At 39.4% G+C, this 21,255-nt stretch overlaps 1 protein-coding gene across 2 annotated transcripts in view; it reads left to right on the top strand.

Annotated features, from left to right (window-relative positions):
- The window catches only part of LOC136855697 (caspase Dronc-like), a 429,110-nt gene that overhangs the window by 217,321 nt on the left and 190,534 nt on the right, over nt 1-21,255 (top strand). For both annotated transcript variants that reach the window (XM_067133013.1, XM_067133011.1), the window contains exon 2: nt 14,714-14,810. The gene's annotated coding sequence lies outside the window, so the exon portion shown is untranslated. The remainder of the gene's footprint in view (nt 1-14,713; nt 14,811-21,255) is intronic.

Raw genomic sequence — 21,255 nt, 5'->3', positions numbered from 1 at the left:
GGGGGTAGTAGTGCTGTCCAGTGCACCTCACGCAGTGCACTGTAGGTATTGCTTAAGGTTCTTTGCAGCGTGCCTTCCTCAGGCCCCTAGCTGCAACCCTTCCGTTCCTTTAACTGTACCTCCTTTCATATTCTCCTTCCATCTTACTTTCCACCCTCTCCTAACAATTGATTCATAGTGCAACTGCTTTGAGGTTTTCCTCCTGTTACACCTTTCAAACCTTTTACTGTCAATTTCCGTTTCAGCGCTGAATGACCTCATGAGTCCCAGTGCTTAGTCTTTGGCCTAAATTCTATATCTAATTCTATAAAAAAAAGAGTCAACTTATCCCTTTGATTTTTAAGATTTTGTGTCTTCTTATGAAGGTAAAAAAATAAGTGTTCTGTATATGTTTATTAACTAGGGACCAAAAAAAAAATCTTTCCGATAAACGACCTGAAATATCACACAATCTGACCAGATTCCTTTGAACGTATAAGCTCACTTTGTTTACTCAATAATAATAATAATAATAATTATTATTATTATTATTATTATTTCAGTAGATGAAACTTATTCACATGGAAAAAACCCATTAAAGGGGCCACTGACTTGAAATTCTTTAAGCTTCCAAAGAATGTTGGTTTCAACCTCCCACCGCAGAACCCACACTGCAGCAGTAACTGATCATGATACAGAGCCAGTGATTTTTCATCGCCCTGGGGGAGACATGAACCCGCCGCGACATGCCACGACACTAACCACTATACCAGAGTTCGAACATTCTGAAGACTTTAGTTGTTTGTTTTTTTTTCATGAAAGTTGAAGATTCTTCAAGTCCAGCAACAGAAGAGTAATTATAATTCCAAACAAGCAAAAAATGCGCCGAAGTTTCTCCGGCGCAATCGAGTTTTCTGTATATCGTATAATCAAGGCCACCGAAAATAGATCTACCTTTCGGTGGTCTCGGTATAATGCTGTATGAGCCGCGGTCCATGAAACTTTAACTACGGCCCGGTGGTGGCCTACCCTATATCGTTGCCAGATGAACGAGTATGGCTAACTTTAAATTTAAATAAATAAAAACTACTGAGGCTAGAGGGCTGCAAAGAAGATGAGAGAACGAAGGAATGAGAAAATTATATGAGGCGAAAAGACGAAGAACAATAATCACATATTAATTTACGATCATAAGTGGCCACGGGGGGTAAATAGCCCAGCCCACGACCCAGTTTCTAAGTGTTCACGGAGTCACTGCCACTTTCACTTTTAGTGTAATGTTCACTGCTCTTTCTGGTGTCCTCAGCTCATAAATAACAGATAATTATGTGCATAAGGGTGATTCTAAAGATGGGAACTAGTCCACTTAGCGGCGGATCATTTGTCACAGATTTGCTCAAAGAATATTCGCAACTATAAAATCGCCTTTATTAAGACGCAATATTAGAGTCATATGACTTTCATGAAATTTATTAGGACACAGACTGACCTATTTCATGAAAAGGGCATCTGAATGAAAGCGGGCATTAGTAAACAGTAGACATTTCAGCAGCTAAACATTGCACTGGAAATAATGGGCAAACACACTTGAGGTTTTGATTACAATTTTTAATAAAAAGCCACAATGAAAATTTCTTGCTTATAAAGTTTGATAAAGTAGTTATTTTGAATATAGAGTTTTGAGTCCGTAAAAAGTAAAAAATAAAGATGGGTTATTTTGATGGTATATGACATTTTTATATGATGATGGTTATATGACATTTTGAGTCCTTAAAAAAAATGCAAAATAAAGATGGTTACATGACATTTTTGAGTCCTTAAAAAAATGCAAAATAAAGATGGTTACATGACATTTTTGAGTCCTTAAAAAAATGAAAAATAAAGATGGTTATATGACATTTTTGAGTCCTTAAAAAAATGAAAAATGAAGATTTAAAGATGAGTCTTTTTTGAGTCCTTAAAAATGAAAATAAAGATATATATATACATTTCGATCCTTTAAAATATATATATATATATATATATATATATATATATATATATAGATAGATAGATAGATAGATAGATAGATCCTCCTCCTATTCCGGCGCAATAAAAGCCGACGAAGGAGAGAGAGAGAGAGAGAGAGAGAGAGAGAGAGAGAGAGAGAGAGGAGAGACCTCGGGAATGTCAGCAGCTTTCCCTTCCAAGGACGGCATTACCACCTTCAGCCGACTCATCCCTTCCCCAGGAAGTGTTAATCATGTTATGTTGGTAGTACTAAGAGGCTTGGTACTGATGATGCCTTCAGATAACACCCAGCGCTACCACGGGCCGGGGGCACCTGTGGAAACCACTATATCTTTACTCTATTTCAAATCTTTGCCTTCGCCTTAAAGTTGGTTTGAGGATTTCCAAACGGAATCATTTAGAATTTGCAGGCGGCACGGATTCCCACGCGGTCCTCGGTGGAATTCCTCGGCGGGCGAGCGTTCCCGAGGTCCAGGCCGGTCATCGGAATTGGTAGCTCTGTCGTGATGGTCGTCAATGAAGCTATCACACAACATTTATGACTTCTCCGGGTCCTAAAAGGTGGAGGACAATGCTGACTGCCGGTGCTGGGCGGTGGAATCTCCGATGATCAGTGGGCTATATGGTGGCTCCTCTCACTTTGCGTCTAACTCTTCCTTTTTTTTTTATTTTTTTTTTTTTTTAATTCTAATCCTCTTACTTTTCATTTGGATTTGAATCCTACTTCGTTTTTCTGTTTATCTCGTTACTCTTTCTCGCGTTTTTCTTTCTTGTGCTTCGTATTCTTTTTCTTTATAGTTTGCATTCATCTCTTGCTTTATTACTTTTATTGTTTTCCTTCGCTCTTATCTTTTTTTCATACTAATCCCTTCTTCTTTCTCTAATTTAAAAAGCCTTTTTTTTTTCTCCCTTAACTTTCAGCATCTTTGTTTTTTTTTTATTCTGTAAATTTTTCTATACCCTTTATTCACATTTATTATACTTCACCCTCTGTTCCAAATCCCTCTTCTCTCTCTTACTTCCTCTTTATTTGGCATGTCATCCTGTTTTTCATTTATATGTTCCTTCATTTTTCTCTTTCTTTGCATTCTTCTTTGTTCTTGTTGTTGCAATTTTCTCAAGCTTTACAAATTTCTGAGAAGGAGAGGTTGGTTCTGAAGGTTTGGTGGACTGCGTATCAAGGTGGAGGTTAAAATTAATTTATACCAAGAAAGGTCTTTTTGTCACCTAGAAGACAATCAGCAAACGAACATTGTGCCAAGTTCGTAGAGCGAAGATTTATCAATCAGCATTCAACAAGTAAAAAATTGCACCGAAATTTCTTCGGCGCATTCGAATGTTCTGTACATCGTGTAATCAAGGCCATCGAAAATAGATCTATCTTTCGGTGGCCTCGGTATGATGCTGGATGAACCGCTGCACATGAAACTTTGACCACGGACCGGTGGTGGCCTGGCATATTTCGCTGCCAGATGCACGATCATGGCTAACTTTAACCTTAAGTAAAATAAAAACTGCTGAGGCTAGAGGGCTGCAATTTGGTATGTTTGATGACTGAAGGGTGGATGATCAACGTCCCAATTTGCATCCCTCTAGCCTCGGTAGTTTTCAAGATTTGAGGGCGGACAGAAAAATGCGGACTGAAAGACAGAGCAGAAAACTAAAAGGGGGTTGTTCTAACACGCAGCAAATGTGAACTTGAGTCTGACGGCTTATATAAACATTCGCTTGCCACAATCTCCTGCTATCTCGGGCCACACAGGCAAACAAATTCTTAGACCTTGTTAATCGGGTGCACGTGTTAGATAAATCTTCAAACGTCGACGCCAAAAAGGAAAGGTTCAAGTTTCCATACGAAGGTTGTCATACGTTTATGCAGTTTTGGTTAAGTTCTTTTCGGTGGGACAAAACTTGACTTATAACAGGTTAAAAAGAAGACGTTTAGGATTAAATTGACTTAGAACTTTTTGTCTAGATTGTGTGTATTGTCTCTGCTTTGTATATTCCATGTATATGGACCTGACCTGAAATAAAATTTATTATTATTTATTATTATTATTATTATTATTATTATTATTATTATTATTATTATTATTATTATTATTATTATTATTATATTATTATTATAGTCCGTTGACTTATTAGGTTTAAGCAGACTAAACGCTATTCGGAGGTTAATCAGAAGAAATCAGTTTTTATGTAGAGAGAAAAAAGGCCAAAAAGCCTAAGAATTTACTTTTGATTAACATTAATCTTAGAGACAAACACACACTCACACACATGCACGCGCACGCACAAGTTCACAGACACTCACACGCTCATATACACACACACATATATATATATACAATATCTCCTTATGTATTTGCATAAACATTTTTGTCTCCTTGTGCGGTCCAAGTTATTCCTTTATTTTACGTTAATGCACAATAGAACGACGTTGATTTCAGCCTCACAAAACTACTTAGGTTCCATACCCTCGCCTTGTCGGATACTCCCTTTATAGTCAGACTTTAATGTCTGTAATTAGGAATATTAACAAATCAATATTCACCAGTAAACACTGACACCCTCCTTTAGAAATTCTCAGAACCGTCTTTTCAGCTATTAACGTTTATAGTGTTATGGCCAGGAACCTAAATATTACAATAATCTTGTCATCATCCAACGCCGGAACATCTTTACAAGGGTAATCAGTGGCTGCGTATCTTTCCCCTTTAATTTATCTTATCTCGAAATTCCCTAATGTGTTTCCTGCTGCGAGAGTTTTGCGATCCGCACGATAACTTCCCCTCTTCTTGTACGAAGTTCGGATCCTAATGTTGGGTCATAACATACGAGAGTGATAACGACTCGGTAGCCGGCTGCCAGTAGCGCGATAACAATCTCCCTCTTCTCTCACAAAAGCAGCGCGATATGTTCCAGAAATGAGATTCAATATGCTCAGGCAACTATAGAGAAAGAGAGGCATAAGGCAGAAACGCATTAAAAACCGCGACGTTTCTGTGCACATTCCAAAGTTAACCTCGGAGCAGCTAATGGCCGGGACAAATGAAGACGTTCTGTGAATTCATACCGAGAGACGTTGAAGCTTAGAACAGAATCATTTGTAATGAGAGTCTCGAGAGGTTCTCGCAGCGTAGTGTTGGCGACGCTGAGCCGGGCAGATGCGGGGCTGCACCATAACACGCCAGGGGGTGCGACGATGCCACGCCCGATAAGGCACGATAACATATGATAGTTGCGATAACGCGGCCCACTTAGCACAGTCTCGTAAATCTTGATGGTTGGCAGAGAGAGAGAGAGAGAGAGAGAGAGAGAGAGAGAGAGGTGGAGTGTCAAAGCGGCGCCGCTTTAAAAGAGATGTGGGGAATATAATGAATCACTTTTAAGATTTATAAATTGATCGTAGGCTATTTATATGGTATAAAGTGCATACTAGCATACATGCATGCTTAATGCGCAACACACACACACACACACACACACACACACACATATATATATATATATATATATATATATATATATATATATATATATATATATATATATATATATATATATATATGTGTGTGTGTATATATATATATATATATATTTGTGATTTTGTGATGTTAAGTCCTTTGTGAAATAAGCCTAAATAATGATTAATAACAAAAAAAGATTTGAGATTGGAACCTACGCCTTTTTAGGTTGGCCATCAAGAAAAAAACGAGAAAATTATTCCAACTCTGTTCTTCATATTTCTGTCGAATTGAAATTCAGGTTCTGTGTTCAGAATCGAAATCAACTTCTCTTCACTAAGATAGCCGAGTACTCAAGTTTGTAGAAGCCATAAGTATACATAATATGTTTGTTTATAATTTTTCACATAACTCTTTTTTTTGTATTCTAATTGTCAAGTGACAAATAGACCACTAGATCTATAAACTTACACTCAAGGAGAATTACACTGTCCTAAAATGGAGGACTGCAGTGTCTGCAAAAATACAAAACTGAGAAAAATTGTAAATACTGCAGCTTTCCCTTGCCTTACTACTGATTTTGCAGATACTGCAAACGGGACCCCCTAAATGAAGCATTGAAGAATCATTCTGAAACTGCAGTAACTTGCGTATTAGTGTTTCACGGCCCTAATAGGTGGCATATCTCAGTTTAGAAACTTTTGCAGATAATGCATTTTTACATTCTAGGGCAGTATAAATTTCAAGTACACCTACCTACACCCTGACCACTTTTCGATACTAATATTGACTGGATTGGAACGTGGGTGTAAGTTACGATATAGGGACAAGATACACAATGACTGTTGATTAATGAAGGCTTATTAATTACCACTTTGAACTCCATCTGAATTGTTTGACGTCATGCGATTGGGTTAAGGAATAGGAATATAGTATTTAGGAATGAAAGGGGTTGCAGTAATGGGCCGAAGGGACGCTGCAAAGAACCTTAAGTAATGCCGACAGTGCACCGCGTGTAGCGCACTGACGACGCTATCCCCCCACGGGGGGATTAAAAATGGTTTATATATATATATATATATATATATATATATATATATATATATATATATATAAATAATATATATTCGTCCGTCACACACACCACTTACGGATCTAACATGTCTTCTTCCCACTTTGCGAAATTCTGGGGGTCTATTCTAATTGATTATACTGACGTAAAATATTGTAAAAACTTTCAACCTACAATATTTTACTTGACCTTGGTTCCTCCATTTCAGAGGATTTAGGAAGTTATTGGAAATTATCTTGAAGTGGGATTCTCCTTAATGATTCTTTCAGTATACAGTGTTTCACAAATCTACCCAAGAGATCTTTATTTCAGTAGCCTAGTACTGTTATCTTTATTTTCCCCATCCTTATATCTATTGTAACTTTATCATCCTCTCTTTCATGCTACTGTTAAACTATGACACTTGAGTAACATTTCATCGGAACAAATAAACACTTAGAGTACGATTATATTTTTTATCACAATAATGACGAATACCCGTTGAAAGGGTAACCATCCATCTGCCGGAATATACTACCTTCAAAAAAGCCCTAATGTATTTTTTATCACTCGATCAGTTTTTTTTTTTTTCGAGATCACAAAAGACTGCAGAGAGGAAACTGTATCACACCCAGATGGGAGTCGGAGTGGGCGGAGCCACTCCCGAGGGAAAAATGGCGTGAATTTGAGGGGTGGCGACGAAAACGTGAACAGGTGATGACGAACTAGAGTGATTTTGCAGGAGATGAAAGGAAGCTTTTATCTCGCCATCGGACTTCAAAAGGAGCCCGTGAGCTCGCGGGCACAGGAGTTGGCCGAGGAGAATAGATTTGCATGTTCGGTAAATGTCGTTTTTCGCATCCGTGGTGGGGTCTGGGAGCGAGGCTGAAAACCAGTTAGCTGGGGCAAAGGGGAAGGAGTTCGAACTCTCGCTTCTCCCGCCCGAGGCCGTTGGCTCCTCCCCTCGCCGCTCTCAGCTCTGAGCGTCCTCTGTGTCGGAACTTTCCGCTCCCTGTCACGCTCGTTCCTCTCCTCCGCTCCGACGCAGCGGGCGAGTTTCGGCTGTTTTGCAGCTGCTTCCGCTTCGCAGAAGTGCCGTCTGTCATCGCCATTTCAAGCACGAAAGGAATGTGACGTCAGAATACCCCGCCGGAGCCTTCACTCCGCGGCAGGCGCTCGAAAACGAACCTCCTTCGGAGCGTATCGAGCTGAAACGAGACGGAAGGTTGAGAAATAAGAGACCGTGTCCGTGGCAGCGTTTCCATCAGCTCCCTATTACCGCGAGATCAAACGGCGGGGTAACAACAAACAGCGAGCGTTTTGGAACCCTGATGACGACAATGATGATGATGATGCTGTTTTGATGGCCCGGGCCTTAAGTCAATTCCGACAGGCTATCCCAGGAGGCTTCTTGCTCCCCCAGCCCCGAAGGCTCAGCGCGCCCTTCTCCCGTCGCAAGATTTCCACCCATCTCAGCCGATGCCGCTGGGCTTTTCATTGACTGCCAGGAGGACATGGGAGGCGGAATAAGGGAGTTTCAAAGAAAGGCCTCAAGAGCGCCATTCTGCGACGCAACCGCCAAAAGGCACTGGTGGTTCATTACTGTAGTCGGGGTCAGGCCATCAGTGTTTAATAATACCCCTCGCCCTGTTTGTCTATGGAGCGGCCCCTCGTTAATGGCTATGGAATTATGAGCCTTCGTTTCTCCTCAGAGAAACAATGGCGTAAGAGATTTATACCGGCATAGGCAGGCTATTTACAGTCCAGTTTATTTGCTTTCGGTATCAACGTTCAGTTTCTCCACCTCTGCAGGCTGCCTGTTGTCTAGATCCGTTTCTGTATTGATTTTGCTAATTTCACGAATAAATTTGTCTAGACGTTTTTATAATCACTAAATTCAGCGTTTTCTATTTTTTGTTTAAAGCACAAACTTAGAATTGAAAAAACTTATAATATCTCAGTATTTTCACAACTGCGTATTATGGATTCAGTACGTTTTCCATTCTTAAAATTATGAACCGGTAACTTTGAGCCATTGCTAGTTAATAATGGTTTCACCATTTAACTTTCATGATATTCTAAAAGATGATATGATTCCCGGGCCATTTTATTGCATGCTCATATAAGATATAAGAGTGATAAAAACATTCTCACGACATTGTGAGAAAATCTTTTGAGTTAAAAAATAACGAATCTCTTAGGCAAGGAATAAAGAGTAAGATTTAACTTAGGCCAGGATTAAAGAGTAAGTTTAACTTAGGAAAGGATTAAAGAGTAAAATTTAACTTAGGCAAGGATTAAAGAGTAAGATTTAACTTAGGCAAGGATTAAAGAGTAAGATTTAACTTAGGCAAGGAATAAAGAGTAAGATTTAACTTAGGCAAGGATTAAAGAATAAGATTTAACTTAGGCAAGAAATAAAGAGTGAGATTTAACTTAGGCAAGGATTAAAGGGTAAGATTTAACAGGCAAGGATTAAAGAGTAAGTTTTAACCTAGGCAATGATTAAAGATTAAGATCTAACTTAGGCTAGGATTAAAGAGTAAAATTTTAACAGGCAAGGATTAAAGAGTTTTAACTTTTTAAAGATTAAGATCTAACAAGGCTTAAAGAGTAAGTTTTAACTTTGGCTAGGATTAAAGAGTAAGTTTTAACTTAGGCAAGGATTAAAGATTGAGATTTAACTTAGGCAAGGATTAAAGAGTAAGATTAGAGTTAAAGATTTTAACTTTTGACAAGGATTAAAGAGTAAGATTTAACTAAGTGTCACAAAGCGAGTCGTAACGAACTACAATGATATCTATTCTTCTCTTTAAAGTTCTGATCTCTAAAATCATCTAGAATTGATAAAGTTGAAATAAAAGTCTTAATTAATTCCTTAAATTTATGCACAGAATGTATCTGGAAAGTGGCTGAAAGAAACATGAGAATGATTTAGCAACTCATACCCGGAACTTAATGAGAGAGAGAGAGAGAGATTAAACTTGAGACTCTTTCAGATTACGAGAGAGCAATGATTGAGAGAGAGGAATAAAAAGAGAATACAGAGAGAGAGAGAGACCCAAACTTCAAACCGGTTTGTCCTCCCTAGATCACACATTCTTGGAGCAATGATTGCAATTTTCATTTTGTGGGGAGACAGCATTCCATCTCTCTGGAAAAATAATGAATACAGGAGACTTGAACATGTTTCAAGACCACCCACCTCATTTGTTGTTAACAGGTAAAAAAAGAATAAGAAGACAATGGATTTGTTTGTCCGTCAACACACTTTCACCCGCCCTCAGATCTTAAAAACTACTGAGGCAGAGGGCTGCAAATTGGTATGTTGATCATCCACCTTCCAGTCATCAAACATTCAAATTCTTTTTCCCATCATAACCTCAGTAACATTTGTATTTTATTTGAGGCTAAAGTTAGCCACCTAAACCTCGTGCGTTTGGTTTCAGCGCTGAATAGAATAGGCCACCACCGGGCCGTGGTTAAAGTTCCTCATTGGCGGGTGGCAGCTCAGCTAGCATTATACTCCGAGACCAACGAAAGATAGATCTGTTTTCGATGTCCTTGTTTATACGCTGTACAGAAAACTCGATTGCGCCGAAAAAAACTGTTGGTCCCATTTTTTACTTGTTTATAAAATAAAAATCTATCATCAGTCCATTGCTTTTAGTATATTAGAGAGAAATTACCATGTAACGCTTTGCTGATGTGAATTTATTTTATCATTATCAATTCTCATGAGGCTGCCAAACTCAATCATGTTTAGGTGTTTTAGAGGGGCCTATTGATAGGTCAGATCAGGCACTGTTGCCATGGATTCCTTTTTTTTTTTTTTTTTTACAGAACAACAAGACACTAGAATCACTACTTCTATATCAAATTGGATAAAACCAAGCTTTCACCGAATGCTTCGCCACGTCTGCTGAGCAACTTATAAGATATATATATTTCCATATTTCCTGGTAATTATGTATAATCAATTTCTTCTTCACTTAGCGTCCATATAAAGAAGAGAAATTATTCCTGAGACAACACAGTTCATGCAGCAGATAGGTCAGGTGGCTATGTTCGAAGCGAGGTTTAGGATTCTCTTTGAAATGACCTAATGCTTCTTCTAAACTATTCAGCTGAGTATTTCGGTGATGCTGTGAAATCTAGATCAACAACAGCATTCCACTTCCCCGCAGATTTCTAACAAATAAACTACCGCTGAGAAAAGCTGCACGCACTAGCAGCAAAAGAATAATGTTTAGCAGTTACCTACACTAGTCGTTTCTCGTTAGAAATGGGCATCCTGCATTTACAAAAAATATTTTTGAATCAAACGTTTGACAAAAGACAATGCTCTTTTACTATACTCTTCAGTTGCTGTGCAGTAATATGCCATAGACGGATGTGCAACCCTTCGAGATATTATTTCTTCATGAGCTTGTTGGCTTGTGCTACACACACTGGAACCCGGCGCTGCTGTCTCTCCTACCCTCCCGATGCCCTACCTACCCCGCCCCCACCCGGGGAGGACAAACAGGTTTGCAGGAAGAGGGTGGATGTGTCCCCTACCCTCCCGTTTTCCTACCTATCCCGCTTCCATCCGGGGCGGACAAACCTGTTTGCAGGGGGTGGGTGGCTGTGTCATGTCTCCCCTACTGTCACCCGGGGGAAGACAAATAATAAAAATCCGCTCGTATTTTATTATTATAGATAGATATATAGATAGATAGATAGATAGATAGAAAACACGAGGAAGGGGCGCGGACGGTGAACAGTCACACAACAAACACGCTGACCATTTATAAAAACTTCACATCTCACAAAGGCTGCATTGTATCACCTTCAGAAGATGGCGATGTCATTGGCTTTTCTGATTTTTTAGAACCTGATACATAATGATTTGTTTCTTTGCGCTCATTTAACCACCACAAATATCTGCTGTGAGTTTAATTTGTTTTCTTAGAATCTTAATTATCTTATCCATTCGTTTGAGAAAGCTTCACTTGACACTGAAATTATGTCGGCACTTTAATGGCTGAATGTCAGTGTTAGCAAAAGGGAAAATATATATATGTTGGGGTCCATTTGAAGTTAATTTTTTTTACTCATAAAACTGAACGCAGTTTGTTTAACATCCCCTTCTCTAGTACTTATGTCTGTGGCGCTCTCCACCGCAAGAAACCTTCTCTGACGGGACTGAGAAAATCATTCTGGAGGCACATTTTGACGTCCAAAGAAAGGCAGCTTTAATAGAGAGTTCGTCTCGTTTCTCCAGCGGTTTTATGAGTCCAAGAACAGCAGAGATGAAGGCCCCAACAGGACTTAGGGGGATACTTTCTAAATGCTTGTTTTGTAGGCTAATAACACCGGGGGGAGAAGGTCCCCCCCTACTATTTAAGCTGCGCCAAAAACGCATTATCAGTAAAATTAGGAAAGTATTTGGTTGTCAGATGTACGATATCGCTGATTCAAAGGGGTTTTATCGGCATTTCCCTTGTACATTAAGGTTTTCCTTCAATTGTCCATTTTTGATGACGAATAGATCAATTTTAACAGAAATATTAGGAAATTATTTGGTTGTCAGATGTACGATATCGCTGATCCAAAGGGACCCTATTCGGTATACACTGGAACCAGCAATGTCACAAGAGAGAAAATTTCTCCTGTATACAATAGGGTTTCCCTCCATCTGTCCATTTTTGATGACGAATAGATCAATTTCCGGAGTTTTACTCGATGAAGAGTGTTCTTTAAAACACATTTATTAGGAGATTCTATTCTAAAATACGGAGCCTCTATTATTTATTTGAAATGCCCAAACGTAGATGCTATCAGCAGCGTTTAAAAACCTGGCTGAAGTATTCCTTTCCTAGAGACGGGTAGAAGAAATACATTTGCGTTCAGCGAATTTGTTCTCATTAGATGATGAAATAATGTTCTGTCAGTTGTGCAGGATGAACAAAGGACGGCGAATCGTCCTGGGAGAAGGAAAAGACGCACGCGAGAGCAAACAGGCGCGAGCAGATATAAACATTTTTCAATTCAGGTTTCTCGGAAATTGCAGAAAAATTCCTTCCGACATCTTTCCACACTTTTGGAATAAATCCCTGATTATCATACGCCCTTACTTATTATGCTTCTTTCAGGGGTGAAAGGGTGAGCGCGCGCAGAGAGAGAGAGAGAGAGAGAGAGAGAGAGAGAGAGAGAGAGAGAGAGAGAGAGAGAGAGAGAAATATCTTTTCCAAGAATAATGTAAATGCATTCGCAGCATAAACAACAGCAACGGTAATGATTGTAGAGGTAAATGCTGGGTGGGGTTCCAAGACACGATGGCTGCATCAACCTCGCCTCTCTATAAAACCCCAACCTCACGCCCTCCCAACCCCCTACTCCCCATTATCCCCCCCCCTCTCTCTCTCTCTCAGACGACGATTTTAACTTTGTTTACTTCAAGGGAACTCCATCACTTTTCCTAGCACCTTGGAGCCATTTTTACTGCAAATGGGAATAGATTTGCCATCCTTGTGGGTACGTGTGGGCATGTGATAAATATTCAGGTTGTTGCATACAGTTAAAAATATCCGTACTTCGTTAAACCATTCAAAAAAGGATGAGTTGAAACCCGAGAAAACGTGGAAATATATGAATAAGGAATGCCTAAATGAAGATAATGCACCGTGTCCTTCCCTCTTACAGCAAAAAATTTTGTTTAATACGGCTCTGTGTTTACTGACTCTCCAAAGTCTTATATAAATAATTGCCTGGAAAATGGTGGACGAACAATTTTATTAAGTAAAACTCGTTTTCAGAGATGCTGAGTTATTTGTTTTCCCCAGTAAACCGTTCACCTGAGGAGAGGGTCTTCAGAACAAAAAGAAAGAAAACTTTCTGAAGCCCCAAAAATTAAATCTAGATCTTTTTATTTGACTTAATTTTTATTTTGTCACATTTCAACCTGGCCACTGATTTCTGAAGAGTAAGTAGCCTTTGGAAATTAGCGTAATGTGAAAACGTAGCAAAAATTTCGTCTGTACTAAGGTGGATTCTTTGAAAATCTGACGTACTTCTTTGGTTACTGCCATGGAGAGTCAGACCTATGTAACTGAAGTCTTCTGATTAACAGACTTTTCTGTCTTCTCAAATCAGTTAGCATTTCATTACCAGTTTCAAGATGGTAAATGTGGTAGCTGAATCGAATTGAATATAGGATTTAGGACAAAGAAATTGTTAAACCAGTCTTCCTACAAGAGAGTACGAAACAAGTATGTGGAATCAGTTGAAAGTAATTGTTTGCTCGTTATTCCAAGAGTAATTGGGAGAGTAAGAGACGAGGAAATATGATGCTATGGAACGAAAGTGAGTATTTTAAGGTGGTTACTTATATAGAGAGAGAATAAGAGATGACAGGTTGATGATCATTCGTGTACAATTTGAAAGTCCCAGGAATGACGAGCACTGGAAAAAGTTTGGTTGAAGGGTACCGGAAAGATCGTCATTACCAGAGTATACAGTGACGCGCCTTAAATGCAGGGCAGCCGATCGAGGCTACGACCTACTCCACCGCCAAATCAAAGTCCTTCAAAAGAAGGGATCGTGCTTACCCCATATAAAAATGGGGAAAAAAGCACGTTAAAAACGAAGAAGTAAGTACAGTGCCGCGCCTTCAAGAGGCAATGGAAGACGTTATATAGAACTGAGGATTATGGTTCTGTGTGAACTTATACAAAGCATCTTAGGCATGGGATCCATCTTTGATTCTATGTTCAGTGAATGAGTATGGCAATGGCCGCTGTATCTCTTATTCTTTTTGCTCAGAAGAACGGTTTATTGGAGAAAGCAAATAACTCGGCGTCTCTAAAAACCCAGTCGTCTTTATTTTACTTAATAAAACTGTTCGTCCACTATTTTCCTGGTAATTTTTTTTATAGGACTTCAGACTCAGTAAACATAAAGCCTTGTTAATCAAAATTCTTTTGCAGTAAGAGGGAAGGACAGGGTGCATTATCTTAATCTACACATTCCTTATTCATATATTTCCATGTTTTCTCGGTATTTAACTCATCCTTTGTTTGAATGGTTTAATGGAGTATGGATATTCTTAATTGCATGCAACAACTTGAATATTTATCATATAATTTAAATCAGTATATTTTACTCATTTTATATACTGACTTCAGACTCAATAAGCCTCTCCTTTTTCTTGCTTTCTTTTCAGGAATCAAGCAAATGTTGTATGGTTATTGACAAGCCTGACTTGGCGACTTCAGATTTCCTTACTCTCCGCTACAAGGATGCACCATTGCTCAGAACCGGTAGGTACCGTTTGGAGTGGCGTCTCTGCTCTGTGCTTCAGAATCCCCTCTTCCTTTTAGGGGAACGCTTAGTATCCTTCAGCCTACAGCATTTCATATTTATTGCGATGATATAGGTCAGCGATTCTCAAACTGGGCGCCGTGGCACCCTTGGGTGCCACAGACAGTGCCTAGGGGTGCCGCAAGATTGTCATGAATTTTGTCTTGGCTAGATCATCTCAATGAACATTTGTAAAAAAAAAAAAAAAAGTTTGCAGAAGTCTTCATGTAATTATTATCAGCGTGTCTACTCTAATTATATTTATCTAATTCTTCTGGTATGCTCTTTGTTTGTACAGTACATTTCTGCATGAATGGTGTGCTGATTTTGGTTTGAGTATGGATAATAATTTTATTCATTAAATAAGAAGTTAATCCACGCGATATGGTGGGATGGTGAAGAAGGGGTGCGACGGTAATGACTGCATCAGTTAGGGTGCCACCACGTTCTCCTTTCAAGAGGTTTTTTCCATCTGGGTAAGGTCCTACTTTCCATGTCTTCTTCGTTGCTTTTGCATAGTTCTTGGGGAAGGTGGAACACCATTTTCACTCCCTTTTGACTACTGATAAAAATAGCTTGCTTTAATCTTGGAAGTAATGTTGCTTGTCTAACTAAATCTAAATAACAAGTGCAAACAGCCAAAGGTATCCGTTTAAAAGCTAATCGTGAAAATAATCTGAAGCTTATTTTGAAAAGTAGCCGTCTCAGCCATATCACCAAATTATAAAAATACTGATTGCCTTTACTTGGTTCGCACCTGTTCTTAGCACTTCAGTTATATGCAACACTTCTTTTTATTGAAATGCATACCAACTACACATTCGGAAATCCATATCAGGTACTAGAGACTTTTATTTGCAAGTTTTGTACCGTGCTGTCTTATGAATAAAGTATTACCTTTTCCCCAACAGTAACCTTAAATTTCTATTCTCAGTCTTCATGTGATTAGAAATCATTAATGTGGATAGTATACTTTGGACTTTGGGCCAGTTAAGGTTGGTGCTTTTCTATACTTAAAGTCCAACATTCTATACTTATCATGAACAGTAACATATCTGGGAAGAATCTTATCAACAGACTGGACGAGTAGACCAGACAACGTTGGGTTTCAGAAAAGTGTGATATTTTCTGCCGTTCCATTTTTCCCTTGATAGGCAGAGTTAAATCTTTTCTTGAAACAGGTTCGCGCAGTTTCGAAGTCCTCTCACACGGCCTGAAATGCTTCTGTGGGCTGTCCATGTTGGGTCTTTCCTAGATAGTGACCCCAAGGGTTTTCAGGGGTCGTTATCTAGGACTAATATTTCTTTGGGGTCATTATCTTTATAATATTTACGTTTTTTTGCCTATGTTCTTGCGGTCATTCCCCAACGGGCTTGTACGAAACACGCAACAAAGTTGGATACATACCGGATTCAAACCCGCGGGGGTCAATAGCTATGAAAGATCCCATGTGTTGTATATAAGCTTTTTTGATAAGATAACACTTTCCTTTTCCAAGTTCCCCAAAGTTCCAGGATTCCCTCTGCCAAAATAGGTAAAGAGTAATAATGCTTCAGGCAAAAACTCTGCTGGCGTGTTCTCCTTAATGAAGTCTTACGTCCGTGGCAATCAATTTCTTCTCTCGTGGTATCCATTTCTTTGTATGTTGGTGCGTCTCATTCCTCAGTTAGTCTATCTGTTTAGTTTTCTGCCTTGTTGTCTGTCCGTCCGCACTTTTTCTGTCCGCCCTCAGATCTTAAAAACTACTGAGGCTAGAGGACTGCAAATTGGTACGCTGATCATCCACCCTCCAATCATCAAACATACCAAATTGCAGCCCTCTAGCCTCGGTAGTTTTCATTTTATTTAAGGCTAAAGTTAGCCTTGATCGTGCGTCTGGCACCGCTATAGGTGCCAAAAACACAGGCCACCATCGGGCCGTGGGTGAAAGGTTCATGGGCCGCGGCTGAGAGTTTCACAGGCCGTGGGTGAGAGTTTCATACAGCATTATACGCTGTACGGAAAACTCGATTGCGCAACAGTCCCTTCAACCTCATACAAATAATGTAAAGTATATAGACTTAAAAACGTTATTTTATTTTCGTCGAAAAAATATAGGTCAGTTTCTTTGTCTCTTGATTCCGCCTTCTCACGGTGAGGAAACTTCTCACTTCCAGCGAGATACAGAAGAGTGGGCAGGGTTTGAGATCAAAGGCCCTCAGCATCCGCAGCATTTCGGTTACTCACAAAATCACAAATGAACAAATGAGGTATGGACTGAACAAAAGGAATGGAATGGAATATAGAGTTTAGGACAAAGGCCTGGCACTGGGACCTACGAGGTCATTCAGCGCTGGAAAGGAAGTTGAGAGTAGGTTGGTCTGAAAGGTGTAACAAGAGGAAAACATCGCAGTTGCATTATGAAATAATTGTTAGGAAAGGGTAGATAGCAAGAAGGAAGAAAGACAATATGAATGGAGGTACAGTAAAAGGAATGATAGGGGTTGCAGCTAGGGGCCGAAGGGATGCTGCAAAAAAACCTTTAGTAGTGCTTACAGTGCACCCCGTGAGGGGATGAACAAAAGGAGGCCCATGATTCGCATTATTCTAGAGCTACAATTCTTCGCCGTTGCTTAATGGTTGGCATCTTTTTGCTTAGTGACCATAGAAATATTGACAATTGATTTATAATAAACTAACAATGGCAAAAGTAAATACGAAGGAATTCACATTTGCTTTGATCTACGCTCCCAACAATGACAAAACCGAACTTTCACATGTTTTTTCTACCAATAAGGGGAGAATAATCGATTGGTTTACGTACGTACTTAATATCGTAGATGAAGACGTGGCTAGGATTATATATATGAAAAGGAACGGAGAAACACAATCCACAGTTACGTATACGTACATACATTTAAAGATAAATCTGCACAGAAAACTCTCTGTGCAGATTCATCTTTAAATATATGTACCCAAACACAACTGTGGATTTGTTTCGCCATTTCAAGACTCACGCTGCTATGGGTATCTTTAAATTTTATGAAAGGAACGTTGCGTGGGAAAAATATTTCTCCACGAAGTAATCGATGAAAAGGATGTCCAGGTGACTAATGACGAATGTGAGTTTCGTTATCGGTGCGTCTTCTATTGAACAGAAAGGCCAGTATGTCGAATTTCATACTTCTCATCTTTTCGTTTTGTGTATTTGCTATTTTTGTAAGTATGGGAACCGTAGGCAAAGCAATCGTTGTTGATATTAGACAAGAAATTATATTTCTAGCCATAATTTCGTCTCGTTTGCATTTTGACCCTGTCGCAATTGCAGAGGGCATGAAACTAACAATGAGGATTTCGTTCCTTTTCTTCGTCGGATCGTCAGTACAAAACTGAGAATTAGAAGGAAGAAAAAAAGAAATATTGGAAAGGAAGAAATAGGAGTCTCCTCACAGGTGTCAGAAGGAGCGGAGACCGGGTGGAGGAGGATAGAGTCTAAGGAAAGATGGTGAGAAGAGGAAGGGTGAGGAGCAGGAGGAGGAGGAGAGGGAGGAGGAGGAGGAGGAGGCAAGAGACAGGGCGCGGCGCCCCCTAGTGAGAGACCGCAAGTCTTGCTGAGCTTCCCCGGGGATGTGGAGGAGACAGTCACTACATATATCTTGGTCCCTGGTCTCGAGACATGCGCCCGTGTAAGCACAAAACACACACACACACACACACACATACACAGACTCACATACAGACAGACACACACACACACACACAAGCACAACACAAAACACAAAGCGTTGCCGATTCCTGAGAGTTTGGTTGTTTCGACACGATGAGCGGAATTTCAAAACATATCGATGAATACGAACAGATTCGCTATATTGCGTCAGTCGTTTCCTGAGGGGGTGGAGGGTTTGTGGGGGTAGGGGGGGAACTGACGATGTATCTTTAAAAGATTATTTAACGGGTCTTCTTGTCGATGTGAATGAGGAGAGCAGCCATCTTTCTTCATATTTAAGTTTTTCTGTTAAATGTCAAGATGAAATAGGATTGAATGTGGGCTACTCTTCAATAAATAAGGTGATAGCGCAAAGAGTTTGCTTATGTCAAGTGTTAATTTTATTTCGGACATTAATTTTACATTCCGGTTTAATGGAAGATATCAGAATGAGAAGTTGCCTCTGGAAAGTGATCAACAGCAATACTTTTTAGTTTTCTGTAAAAGAAAACTATTGTGCAGTCTTTGTCTGTCCCTCCGCACTTTTTCTCTCCGCCCTCAGATTTTAAAAACTATTGAGGCTAGAGGGCTGCAAATTGGAATGTTGATCATCCACCCTCCAATCATCAGACATACCAAATTGCAGCCTTTTTATCTGGCAACGATATAGGATAAGCAACCACCGGGTCGTGGTTAAAGTTTCAAGGGCCGCGGCTCATACAGCATTATATCGAGACCAACGAAAGATAGATCTATTTTCGGTGACCTTGATTATACGTTGTAGCGGCTGTACGGAAAACTCGATTGCGCCGAAGAAACTTCGGCGCATGTTTTATTTTTGTATTTAGGTGGAAAGAACTGCAGATTGAGATTGAGAGAGAGGAGAGAGAGAGAGAGAGAGAGAGAGAGAGAGAGAGAGAGAGAGAGAGACTAATGTTCAAGGGCGCTGAATAAACAAGTCGCTCTGGAATAATGTCCACGAAAAATTAAATATCTGTAAAATAAATTGACGTGAATTAAATCATATTGAAATGTCTGATACCAAGTTCATTTGAACCGTACAATTTGAAAATCAAAATAAGAAAGTTCACTGTGTTTTACATTAACTCTCTCTCTCTCTCTCTCTCTCTCTCTCTCTCTCTCTCTCTCTCTCTCTCTCTCTCTCTCTCTCTCTCTCGTATCAGAAACTGCATCACAGAGGAGAGATGCTTCTACCATATACACACATATCTCCGGATCAGAGCGTTGCATTTTTCCAAGAACTCCGCGCGATACTAGGCTCCACGGCTGTTTCGCAATCCGCGCTGTAGTTTTATAGATATATATCTGTAGTGTCTTAATGTTTGCGAAGTAGAATGAAAACATATGGTCAATTTTCACGGCTCTCAAAGGGTTACAAAGTGCGATACAGAAGTTGGCAAATACGAAGTGTGCATGGGTAGGTTTTTAATACTCGATGCGCGAGTGTTAAGAAGAAGAGTGGATGAAAGGACAAAGTAAACAAAGTATAATATTATTAACTTGGTCCGATTTCAAGAGCGAGGGAAAGCTCGTCTCCAACAGTAGCGGATTTGCAAGATCAACGGCAGTTCGGAGCAATAATGCATTGGATTTATTCTGATGTTGCTTGGTACTTACTATCAGCAGATTGGCGACTAGGGTTACTGCGCTGACTTTTTTGGCAATTCGCTTGTCAGCTGTCCCAACTCCAAGGAGTAGAGACGTTTTATATCCAAGGTTTTCGGAGGGTTTTTAAATCCTCAAAGTATGCCCTGGATATGTTCTACAATCTGAACACTATTTCGACCCATTTGCCAGTTTTAATTACCTGTACCTAAATTATCTGTTTTCAGTTTTGTCATTCATAATGCTCGTGCTAGTGCGTATGTTGATGGAACTTATTTCCACGATCTGGATGTAGTTACTAAGGAATAGATTTTTCTCATTAAAAAAGAGCTACAGAAATTTAAATTTTTGTCGCTTCATGAAAATTAGTATAATGCTAATTTTCATTTGGTTATCAGTAATGTTGGCATTTATTTATTTACTCATCTATTTTTTTTTTATAGTTCTAATTTTGACATCTGTGATATTTGAAGTCGATATTCCGCAAATTTAAGCTTCTAACATACACCAGTAATTAAACTACGTAATATACATATATATATATATATATATATATATATATATATATATATATATATATATATATATGTATATGTATATGTATTTACAGTATATATATAATTTTTTTCTGCATTTCCAAAAGCAACTATAACTCTTTTTAAGGGCGCAAAAACGTTCACCAAAATGTTTCCTTGTATATATATTTACATTTTCCCACTCGTTTCGTCTCCTTCCAGAGAGTGGCCTCAAAGAGTATCAGCCTTTTTGACCTTCTCAACTTTTGAGGTGAGGTTGCGAGCCCCATTCCCTTACACCACGGAAACACAAACAATTTATGTAATAAAAAAACAAGTAAAAAATGCCTCGAAGTTTCTTCGGCCCAATCGAGTTTCCTGTACTGTGTATAATGCTGTATGAAACTCTCAGCTGCGACCGGGCAGCGCTCAGTTGCTCCCCAGATGCGATCAATCGAAGGTGCGTCGGCGACGCCTCCAGAAAGCGCTGCCGGACGCACGATCCATGGTTAGCCTTAACCTCAAGTAAAATAAAAACTACTGAGGTTAGAGCGGTGCAATTTGGTATGTCTGATGCTT

Source organism: Macrobrachium rosenbergii, chromosome 32 (assembly GCF_040412425.1).
Source record: "Macrobrachium rosenbergii isolate ZJJX-2024 chromosome 32, ASM4041242v1, whole genome shotgun sequence".
In the NCBI taxonomy this organism is placed as follows: Eukaryota; Metazoa; Arthropoda; class Malacostraca; order Decapoda; family Palaemonidae; genus Macrobrachium; species Macrobrachium rosenbergii.
The sequence above is the reverse complement of the archived record's forward strand: the minus strand, read 5'-3'. Positions and strand labels throughout refer to the sequence as shown.